General features: G+C 31.2%; 1 protein-coding gene across 1 annotated transcript in view; it reads right to left on the bottom strand.

The window, feature by feature from the left end:
• LOC100163190 (adenylate cyclase type 3) overlaps positions 1-13,132 on the bottom strand; it is a 122,524-nt gene that overhangs the window by 84,045 nt on the left and 25,347 nt on the right. The window lies entirely within an intron of this gene.

The following is a 13,132-nucleotide window of genomic DNA, read 5'->3' as shown; positions in this document are numbered from 1 at the left end:
AATCCAAACACTATCAATGTCAGCTGGTACCAAAGCTTAAACATAAGTGCTCCATTTCATAATGACCTTCTTCACATGGCTCATGATTTGTAGCAACAATTAAAAACAGTAATATCGGAAATAACACGTAAAATACGGAAACTGGTAGTTCTCCCATTGTGGATCATACTCCTGCAGTTATGAATCTTAATACGTTTTCTGACTTAAATTATTTAGTAAACATTTTTAATGGGAAAGAAGCATAATAAAATACCACTCAATGGTTGCACACGGGAACAGGGCTAGTCAAATTGAACACGTGGCCGTTTAATAACTAATAAATAATATACTAATCGGTTTAATCTCCCTAAAGTGAACTATTATAAATCCAATAATAAACTTGTTAGAGTAGGTTTACGAAAGTTGTACATGGCTGAATTCATAAATGTAGATAGTAGGTACTGTCGAATAATGCGAATATTATGATTTCTAACATTAATTGATGATACCAAACACAAAATGTGGAGCGGTCATACAGATCAAGTATCACTGCATTAGGTGAATAGTGTTTTTCCGGGAACTAATTTATGAAAATCAAGTTAACATTGTCGATAGCATGGATACACCGTAATTCCAATCTAGAGACAAAGTCAAGAGAGGGGTTAGTGGAAAAAGCAGTAATGTCCAGGATGAAGAAAAAAATGAAAATCTCAAGATGTAGGAAAATAAGACGGCATAATAATAATAATAATAACAATAATCAACATTATAAATAGGTATTAATACGACGATGTAGGATCTTACTAGGATCAACAAAATGTAGGAAACGCTTCCGAGTCAACGGACATCGTCTTTAACCTTAAATTAAAATATATATCATAATAACTATGCTGTACTTCTAGTAGCCTGTCAACGTATGCATTATGCAAATACATAGATCTTACTTGTACCTATATATGTTAAGAAATTCAAGATGTTATTATAAATTATAATATTCATTTATGTGTTATTCTTCGTTAATCGTTTGATTATAAAATTATCAACTGTTATATAAACATAGCTTATTTTTGTGTTAGGTAAAAATAATAAATCGCAGGGTCAGTATTAAGCTTTTACAGTTTTACCTTTACAATTTCCGCCGTGACGACCCGCCGAGCCACGCCCCTAAATTCGCCAAATTTGCATCAAATTGTATTTGCGTGTATAATAGGTACACTATGAATAATAGGTAAATAACATAGTACTATTATAGTGTATATTTCGATGTATTCGGTCTGTATAATACACGTACGAGATAATAGACAACGAATTATGAATAATATAATATATAGATGCGTGTCGTGTACACACAATACACATATATAGCGCCATCGCCCATCGATGTGTATAACACTATATATACGCCGAATATTATACTTAATATTCTAATATAAATTGGTGTTTGTGCTGGTGGTTATAGGTAGGTACTTAATAATGGCGTGCACATCATATTGTGCATTAAAGACCGCATTGCTGGATAGTGCGGAAATATATTCAACTAAAATTGGGATGTACAATGTATATATACACCGTGAGGGTATGTACATAGGTACACGATATACAAATTATATATATGTAGGTATGTGTATATTATGTATGTATTTAGAATATATTATGATTTATTATGTTGTATATATAACGGTCGAATATTGTGAAATTAATATCGAACATATTATTAACGTCGTACAGAGATGTTCTTGGTGGAGTAAATATTAATAATAATATAATAATTCCAGTGTGGTTCCAAACTGTGCGTGCAAACATGAAATGTAGAACGTTACTGCTCATCAGACTCAGTGACTTAGTCTATGATATAAGGTACCTAGTATAATAATATATATCAAAGTAGCTTCCTGTGTGGTTTGTATATTATTAAAATTGAAATAAAAGTAAAGCGTATTAAATTTCAGTAATTATTTTGTTGATCTAATGATTTTGGAACAGTGAACCGCTTGGTTGAGGGATGCTGAGAGAATACCCTAATTTCGAATTTTTTTTTCCATTCGTTTGTAGCTTATGTAAAGGTCATAAAAAACATTATTAATTAGTTAATTTTTAAATACTCTCCATCGATGATTTATAAATATATATTGTGAAATAAAAATATTTATTATTTAATTTATTCGTACGTTTCTCTAACCCCCCCACCCCCAATTTTTGCCAAGTTGAATAAATATCAAAATTAGATAAAAAAAAAATAAAATTGGTGGGTTGGCTGGTTGGTCAGTATTTTTAACGTTTATATAAGCTACCAACGAATGATAAAAACAATTTTAAATGCAAAATGTATCTCAAATGTCTTTTGAGAGCTACGATATATTGTGGCCCACCCTGGTGGCACATCTGGTCAGGCAATTGTCTCAGTATACAATTTTTCACCACCACCACTCACTCACTCAAACAGGTGCGGAAAAGACAGCGGGAAAATTGCAGACAAAATAAGAGAGTATATCAGAAGATAATAAACCTCTTGTAAAATTGGATTCTTTAAATATTGAACTGACAAAACACAACGCGAGAACAACAGTGTAATATCCCTCCTACCAAAGTCAATAGACTCTAAAAAAAAAAAAAAATATGTAAATTCTTCTAATATAGAAGGTATATTACCAAAAATAAAAACGGAATCTCCTGCTAACAAATTAGCGTTGTTTTGACCTTTTGCACACAGTTTTCTGTTAGAAAATTTTAAAACTGCACCACCCTCACTAGTTCCATCAATAGAATAATGAATCGCAGCTTGCGTACACATAATCAATGGCGTGTTGGCGTGATTTATTGACTAATTATACGTTTTCAATCATTCAATGATTATCATATAAATAGAAAACACTAACCTGCTAAAATTTTAGATCGAAGTTCAGGTAAATGTTGAAAAGTTAAGTATATCTACACAATTCCTCTCCCTTCTGTTTTATTACAGTTGTAGGTAGGTACTTGTCGAGTATAAGCTTTACCTACATAGAAAATACTGTGTACCTAGTACCTGCGCTAATTTCGTTAATTAGGTGGGAATTCCAACCAAAAATTTCGATAATGTTAAGCGCGTTTAACATCAATGTTTAGATGTTATATCTAAACTTTTATTGTTCTCATCAAATATTAATGTATTACTTTGTCTAAATTATCATATATGATCATCGGCAAAAAACCCATTATCTTAGGTATCGATTTATGGGGATCAACGTATAGGCTGCGACCAATATTTAAGAGGAATTATGGCCTTATAAACACTTTAATAAATTTACAGAATACCTACAGTGTAGGTACAGAATTTCTTTTAAATGACCCAGCAGATTGGAGTGAAAACTTATCTTTTCAAAATGCATTGCAAATGGTCTCTAAACTGAAAACTGTCAATGATACGGCCGAGAGGGGAATAAAATTGATTGAAGACTACAATTCAATACTCACCACCAATGAGGAACAAAAACAGTTTGTGTTACAAGTTGTAAGTGATTACAGAAAAATATTTCCTGACTGCAAAAAGGAAACATTAAAAAAAAAATTGTGACTAAACTAAATTGCCACAAAAAAAATGTAAACATTTATTTTTAAGGGCCACCGGGTGGCTGCCACCCTTTATATTTTGTATATATTTTTAGCTATAAGTCTGTAATCTGTAATCAAATTTAAATAGAGTAATTTAAATTTTTTTAGGAAATTTAATTTTAAATAATTTTGTACATATATGATTTTATTGTGTTTCGAACCGTTCGACTGGTATAAATAATAAAACGAAAAAATACCATTTAGTCGGATTTTATGAGCTTTTGCATATTTTTTACATAAAATTGTAATTATTTCAGTAATAAACAATGTAATAATATAAAAAATGACATTTTTGAAATCCTCATATAATTTCCTACTAGATATTTATTGTTTAATATTTTTTGATTAAAAAAAAAAAAAAAGTTATAGCACAATATAAAGATTTTTCCGTAAAAAATTACTCAACTTCAAATGCCCGGGGGCACGGCTTAAAATTGAATGATTGATATACAATTTTGCAGGCATTATTTTTTCGGGCATTAACAAAAATTGGGTGGGTGCCGTAAAAAAAATTTAAACATTTATTTTTAAGGGCCACCCTAACCTACAGTATACACGTAGGTATCTGGTACATAAAAGATATCAACGGCTAAACTAACAATCCTAATGGTTTTTTAAAAACGAAAAGACATGCGTGATATAAGGTATATACAAAAACACCGCTTACCTATAACATATTTAACTACCTATCGATGTCGGTAGCGTACTTGAATAATCAAATATTGAATAGGAAACGTATACTTTTACACCTTACAACAAATACACGGGTTTGTTATAATTTTGTACTATATAGTAATTATGTGTATGCAGAATATTAGATAATAGGTAATTGACAATAGACAATATAATATAGAATACATATATTATATTATGAAGTATGGACACGCCTCGGTGGCAGTGCGTACATTATATTGTCATCGTGATTAATAGCCCCAAATCATCACATAACCCATGTGGATCAACTGTATACTGCAGGAATAACGTCCAATTACGTACTGTCATTAGTCATTGCCGCAATATGGTCGTCAGAACATTTTTTTTTTTTTTTGGTATCTTATACCACGGTCCATATGGCAATAGCATAGCTACAAAGAGCTGAGCAAAAGAGCAGAATTTGCATAATATTATTTATATATACATAAAATATTATGTTGTACCTACTTATATATAGTTGACAACGCCGTGGAGGCCACCGCGGCGGTGACATTTTTTAATTGGTCGTCTTGAAAACAAATGTATATAATATGTAATGTCGTTGTAATTATTTTTTTTTAAACATGACGATATGTTGCACGTGCTCGTACGAAAAATTACGGTTGGCAACGGAGAACGGGGGGGGGGGGGGAACTAGACTTCTGGTGAATAATAATTGGATTCGAAATGGTTTGCAAACACCGACCGAGTAATATATAGCGCGAATATGTATATAAGCAGAACGGAATATATGAGCTCGAGTTTCCTCTGGAATTACTGTCGCAGTGTTTTTACGTCAAATCCAAAATCGCTTAGCGTTTACATATACTGTACATACGTTATTACCAATTATTACCACCCTGCAAGCGTATTATTCCATTACATAATGGCATTGCTCTCTTCACCGCGGGAATCGTAATTAGGTATTCGCCTCCCCCTCCCTTCACCGCCCAAGACGACTTACTAATTTATTACGTTATTTAATCAGGTACTCGTTTATATAATAATTCAGTTCTCTGCACACCACATGCCTCGCCATGCCATGGTAGTAGGTATATTATTATACGCATAAGTATAATATAACTAAAAACCGAAATCAAATGTCAAGCGCCACTCGTTATTTGATTTTAATTAGCTGTAGTGCAACCGCCAATCTGTAGGGTCCCTCGGTTCTGACACCCCTCCATCGCCCTCCCATCAACCATAATATAAAATAACGTTTAAGCGTATTTATATGTAATCTAAAATAATATATTATCGATATATCTACCTGCGTATGACCTATCATTGTCAACGAATAACAAATTGATGATAAATTCACATTAGAATAACAAAAATTATTATAACACTATAGTATACCTATGTTATGAAAAACGTTCAGAACGTTTCTTGAAAAACTTCTGGTTACGACACCACCTATAGTTGATTTCAATTTATCTACGATGTATGTTTTCGTCCGTCCAAAGTTATGTCTAACGAAAAGTGACGTTTTATATATTATATATAGTCTACAAAAAAAAAAGGTAAACTCGTAGCGAAAAAAAAATGTCTCCTACAAACTTCCAGGCAACGCGAAAAGAGTCGACGAAAAGTAAAAAATCACTTTATATACGAAAATTTCACTTAGTCCCTTTTTGCCACCATCGCCGTGTCGTAGTTACAATAATATATGTAAGGTAGAAAAAAATATATATATATATATTATATAACACGTCGCAATAGACGCGTGATGTTATACCGCAAAAGTAACCCCAACGCAACGGAACAATACGATTTATTATATTATATATTATATATAGGTACCTATAATACTTGTAAGTAGGTAACCTATAATACTTATAGGCAGTACCTATATATATAATATTGTGTGTGGAACGTAAAAAAACGTTAACGCGTGAAGTCTCGTCGTCGACACTATACGCACTATGCCACCACTCTGCAATACTATAGGTACCTACCACGACCAGAAATATATATATATATGTCGTATGCGCTGCAGCTGTGTATTGTGCTGGTCGCATTAGAATAGTTGCTCTCGGGAGATGACCGTAAAGTGCATATGTTATGAGCGCAGTACCTATACACATACATTATATATATATATTGTATAAATATTGTAATTTCTCGACACTCGCGCCGAATACGTTGTGTGTATTCATGTGTATTTTTTAAATTTATAATATTATTATCGTGTACAACAGAACCTTTGGAAGATAATATAACTACGTGCGAGCGACTGAGTGTGTGTGTTTTGCACACAGTCGAATGTGCGAAATATGTCGCGTGAATAATCGCACGTGGACGCACACGCTATAATGATAATAATATGATATAAGTAAGGGAATGGCTAAAAAAGGAGCAACGCGAGCTTATTGAGATGAAAAAATACAAAAATAACAAGTGGGTTGAACGTACCGCGTGTGGTCGAACATCGTTACGGGCTCCGATTGGGACGGAAATCGCGGGACGTTGTGTTAGTCGTGTAAAATTAATGATAGTAAAAAATTATTGAAATCCAGTAAACGTATTAATAATCATTAATATATAGTTGTCACGGTAAACAGTAAATTGTGGTCGGTTCAAACATACTTATACCGTACGTAATAGTAATAATTTAAAATATGGTTTGGTATATTATGTATTATTCATTATTATAAGTTATAAGTATTTGTAACATTCCTACATTACTTCCTACTTATGTATTATCATGTAATAAATTATTTATAAATAAAATCCATATTATTGCAATTTACTATTGGTGTGCATTGCTGTACCAATATTTTATAAGACAATATATTAACTAGGTATTAAGTAACCGATTTAAACCACTATTTTTAGAAAGAAAATTTAATTAAATTACCTATCTACATCATATATATAGGTACCTATGTCGTAGCCATATCATAGATACCTACTTATTATTACTTAATGTATGATGTATTTACCGTGTGTCCGCGAAAACAGGGTAGGTACTATGTATAATAAAATTACCCATATTATTCAGTACCCTATACATATTTTTGAATTCTTTTTGCGGGACATGAAACTATACTGTTGGACCATCAATCTCCCGCAGATAATATTCTAAAATATGTATAGGGTACCTACTGAGTTATGGAGTGTATCCAGTTTGCGTGGACACACGATATATTCACATAATAAGGGTATTATGAACTACTGCTTTATGTTTCAAAATGAACATGCAATTTCGTATTATAATGTTTATCCGAAGTTATAGCAGGTACATTATAAATCACGGTAAAGGCGCAATCGGCCGCTTAGCTCGTTTCCCAAAGTTTTCCATCGATTTACGCCCGCAAATATTTTTCACCGCTCTATAAGAACTTAATAACCACCCATTTTTAAATAACAAAACATGAGGTAGGTACAAATAAAATGTATAATATACGTTTTGAGAATAATGTAATGAAATTATTATAGTTATACCGACTTGTTGTTTTTAAATGATTGACATAATACAAAAAGTGTAAGTTCGCGTAACATGTGTTTTTTCCATATCTCTGATGTGCGAATTATATTGTTATTATTATTATTATTTTTTTTTTTACAATATGCGGTCGGAAAACAAACAACATTAAACTAACCTAACGAATAATAAAAATTACCCGTCGTACCGTCTACGTATAAAATATACACGTGTTATGTGTATAATATGCTTGCTGCTTACATTTACTATATAGGATTGTATTAAAATATGTATGGCGATGTAACACATTTGAACCGCAGCTCACTACACGTATAACATAATATAAAATACACGTGTGCGTCACTTGATAGGTACAAAATTTTATTCTCCTATTAAGAAAAATATATATACTTACGGTGTTTGACAAAATAAATGATGGATAGTGTTTATACCAACACAAACTTTTCTAACGATACGCGATAAAACCATACAAGAAAAAGATAACGTTGAATGATCTTTTACGCACACCACAAGCTTATAATATATTATAAGAAATCAACTTAAATGGGTTTAGTAAGACTTTATAAATTTATTATGATAAGTAGTACAGTCGTTTCGAATAGGTAGGTACTTACACTTAAATTTGGTACACATAATAATAATGGTTTTTTAATGTGAAAAATATATAATATGATTTATTAGGGAGTATACCTATGTATTATTATTATTATGCAGAGTAACTAAATGTATATCTATAGTCAAAGTTTTTTGTATTTATTAGTTTCATAACCATATAATAGTTCATATTTAAGATTATGAATATAATTCATGACTGAAGAGATGGAAATAAAATGTAACTTCCTAGGGTTGTTTTTATTGTTCTTTGATAAAATATTTATTTGAACTCACTGGGGTAAACATTTACAGATCGTGCCACATATAATTATTGTACAACAGTTAAAATAATAGCAGTGTGACTGTAACACGCAGATCAACCAATACAATATAGTATAGTTGTTAAACTAAACAACACGAATGACATCGACCAAATACCCTCAAAATTTTACAAATGTCCACATTTTGTCATTTTCAAGAAAAACAAAATGTGGATGTGATGATAGCAGAGGAAGAAAACATTTTAAAAGGCTATATTTGCTATTTTTAAATATATTTTTTTAGAACCTTTCTTTTATAAAATCGCCATATTGACGTTTATGTCCAAGACAAAGATTTCAACTGTGTTGAAAACTTTGTTTATTTACAAATTTACAATGAACGTGCTACGTGTTATTTTCTATAGCAACATATTATGTAAGTATACATTGAAGAAGTCGATGTAACTATTGAAGTACCTATATTTAAAATATCCAAAAATCTAAATTTGAATAAATTCACAATTAAAGCAAAAATGGGGTGGAAAAGCTTGGAAAATCTTAGATCACCCAAATGAGAATTGTATTTTTTTTCTAGATTAAAAACTGAGAAATTAAAACACTTATTTCGATCTCAATATTAATTATATTATAATCTGTAGCACAAAAAGAGAGGCTAAGTGTCTAAGCCACCAATAAAACACTAACACATTATTCACGAGCCAATAACTGGTACGTAGATATGCGCATAAAAATACTGAAAATCAAACGTCGGAAATCTGGACGTTATTCAACATTAGAACCGAATTGGTCGAAATATAGCAAAACGCAAAGTCACAAAAACTGTGAGTAGGATTCATTCCAAGGGGGCACTGGAAAAGCTATAATAACGAAAGCACGAAATAAACAATAATAACTATATATTATATTATGTAATATAATATAAATTAAAAAAGTCGGCGTAAGGTGTAAATATTGTATAGATAATAATAATATGCATTCTTATAACAGTCAAAGATTTTACGAAGATATTTAATTAAAGGACCAAATGCTTGGATATAGAATTTTTAAAAATATTTTGTTGTATCTTATAGAAACGCATTATTATATTTACTTCTAAATTGTATAAAGATTTAAATTGTGTTTATTTTTAAAACGACCGTACTACGTGATATTTTCTCTAAAAATTGGTCATTAAATACAAAAATATTGTAAGAAATGACGAAACAGAATATAGTTTGAAAATATGGGCTATATCGAACTTTGAACATATTTTTGTCATACATAGGTAACATACTTAGTAAAGATTATAAACATTGTGTATCTATATATGAGTACATATTTTAGTGCCGTAAGTTATAACTTATAACCATTGAATTGCCAATACTTGTTTTTGCACTTTATCCTTGATGTGTTTGATTTCAATAAAGATAAATGAGAGTATACTCAAGTATTGATCCACATTCCAATAGAAATAACATGATTACATAGAAATAGATATAATAGATGATAATGTTTTAAAATTATGTGAATGCCGATGTAAAAACAAACAACTTTGAAACATTATTCACAAAACGAGGGAAATATTTTGTACTATTTTACTGCCAATTACAATAAATCCATTGAACCATAAAGTTGAATTAAATTGTTTCTACGTGCGTATAATATGAAAACGTAAACATTTGTCACTTCCCTGTATAATGTAAAATTTACACAAAATACAATAAGTACCTGCCTAATTCAAATAAAGTAAAATAACAATTATTATATTTTAATTTAGCTACTTTAAATCGCATGCTAGGGGATATAGATTATAGTTAACCCTTTGTACCTATATATAATATTAATTATAAATAAAATATTAAAAAAAAAATTTAAAGAATTAATTCAAATATTCCATGATTCCATTTAAGACATTTAAAATAGATAAGGAGATCCATGAAGTCAGAATTATTAAATCAAATTTAATCAAAGTATTTAATAATAAACGTAATTAATCCGAACACTTTCAAGCAGTGGTGGCTTGAACTTTTTTTCCTCGAATCACATTTAATATTTGTACTCCACCCGGGTTGCCACATTTTTCCACTGCTCTTCTAATAGCTAATTTATAGGTTGTTATACGGTGGTTAAATAACTTCTAAGAATGATTTAAACTAACATTTCCAACCATAGGACACTCACCCGGCCACCCATTAATATTTTTGTGAAACATGTGATTCAAATATATATCACCTTCGAACCGCCACTGCATTCAAGACTTGAACAAAACTTAGCGTTATAATATGAAAATAAATGACAAACGATTATAATAAGATATTAGTTAAGCAACTAAAAAGTCAAAAAGTTCATATCAAAAGTATAAAAGTAGGTACGACTCATTCATTCACTCAATTTTTTTTTTTTTAATGTTCCGGGATCAAATTTAATAATTATCCCATAAAAATGGCTTCCCACGGTTTTTCCTGACTAATTATTAGGAATTTACATAAAATAACCCTGTTTAAGGACCATCAGTGGACTGACGCTTTTTCAATCAATAGGAAGCATAGGGTTTTACATCCCCAAATAATGTTTTCTGCGAAAATAACATATAATTATTAAAGATCTGTGAATTGAGGGACAAGCTTTATACAGTTGACTTAATATTAATATTAATTCACCAATATTTAATTCGAGATTAAATACGATTTGTCGATATTTTATTCATGATTTAAATACTTAATAATGTAGTAATTAATATTTTATTCGTAATTGTACAGAGCGAATACTTTATTACGATATTTTCTCCCAAAAACTCTGTATTATTAATATTTTTAAAAAATACATGAATAATTGCTATATAGTATATAGGTATTATTATTATTATTATTATTATTACTTGATTTCAACATAAATAATAAACCATTTCGTATGCTGGTCATCATCAGCTACTTACGTGAAGATGATACATATCGTATAATATTATCTCGTAGGTACATATAGTAGAGGTACATAAAAATATGTTACGAAGGTGTAAAATAAAATCATAGGGTTTGGTCGCTAAATCAAAATAATAAATTTAATTAACTCGTATTAACGAAAAGCTGCTGAAAGGTCTGCAGCAATTAAAACGATATTTAATATTGGTTGTATTGTTTTAACGATAAGTTATCTATTTTATCGGTTTCCGCAGATATTTCAACGCATTTTCGCGAAACGGTATGTTTAACTACATAAGTCGAACTAAGCTGCAATGTTTGCTGTGGATCGCTATCGGACAGCCAACGCTCAACGATACGTTATCATTCGGTTGAACTTTCAATGCAGCTGTCCTGCGATTAGTGACTCGACATTTCCGGTACCTAGGTCTAATGATATTATATACCTATATCTATTGTATAAAAATACTGCTGCCGGCTCTCGTTGTACGCCGCAGGATGATAATATGTAATCCCGTCCGAAAAAAAAAAGAAAACCCGAACGCCGCAGACGGTGTCACTTAATCTTATCCTTAAATCGAACTGTCAGGTATATAGCGAAGGGAAAAAAATCAAGTCCGTGTCTTTAGACGCCGTGCGTAAGGTTAACTCTGCAGGGTTAGTTTTTCAGAATGACCCCGAGATAAGTATATAAGGGACGTCTTATGATGTGTATATATAGGGTCTTTACAACTCTCGTCGTATATTGTTCAGCTGAATGAATGGCGGAAACATAATTTAAATTTTTTCCATCCCATTCAAATGACCCGTGACCTAGAAAGCAGAATACAATTTGGTCTCGAGACTCCGGTAAATTATACCTGCGACGAAATAGTACATCATATATAGGTAGGTTAATCTATGTATATAATATATTATAAACATATAGTTAGTTGGTCGTCGGTAAACGCGCGCGTTTACCTATGTCACATTGGGTGCCTAATTTAATTAGACGGGTGCTTATGTTATCTCTCGTTTCGGGATCACAAATACGCGCGTCACTGCATCAGAAAGGTCGCAGAATTTTGTAACTTCCGTGGTCGCCAAACGGAAAAATACGACAGACGGGTTTTCATTTAACGACGTTAAATGGAAAGTAGGGATGTATTTTGTATATATATATATATATATATACATACGCAATCTGCAGTGACGTTATTATTTTTCCACCCGAAGCTTTGCGGATTTACTGTTTTAAAAACGTTTGTTTATTTAAGCGAAATAGCTGCGCACCTTAATAATTATTATAGCCTCCGTTTTACTCGCGTCCATACAAAATAGTTTTTTTTTTTTATGTTCTTGTTGTTGAAGCAGACACATATAGTGTTTGACGAGATTTACGAGATACACGCCAAAGCGCTTAGGCGATTTCCAATTATAAAGAGCGCATTTCGTGCAAAGGCTCCCTTTTGCTTTCAAATGAAAAATACGAGAGTTTATATAGGTAAACGCAATCAAACATAATTACACTGATCATATTAAATTTTCAATTACACTCTACGTACCTACCTAAATGTAAACGTTCGTATTTTCCCTCGCTTTATTGTGACACCTGCCCTATAATTATAAATGCTGAAACAACCAATCAAGCTGATGAGCATTTTAGTTTA

Source organism: Acyrthosiphon pisum, chromosome X (assembly GCF_005508785.2).
Source record: "Acyrthosiphon pisum isolate AL4f chromosome X, pea_aphid_22Mar2018_4r6ur, whole genome shotgun sequence".
In the NCBI taxonomy this organism is placed as follows: domain Eukaryota; kingdom Metazoa; phylum Arthropoda; class Insecta; order Hemiptera; family Aphididae; genus Acyrthosiphon; species Acyrthosiphon pisum.
This window is presented reverse-complemented; position numbering and strand designations above follow the sequence as displayed.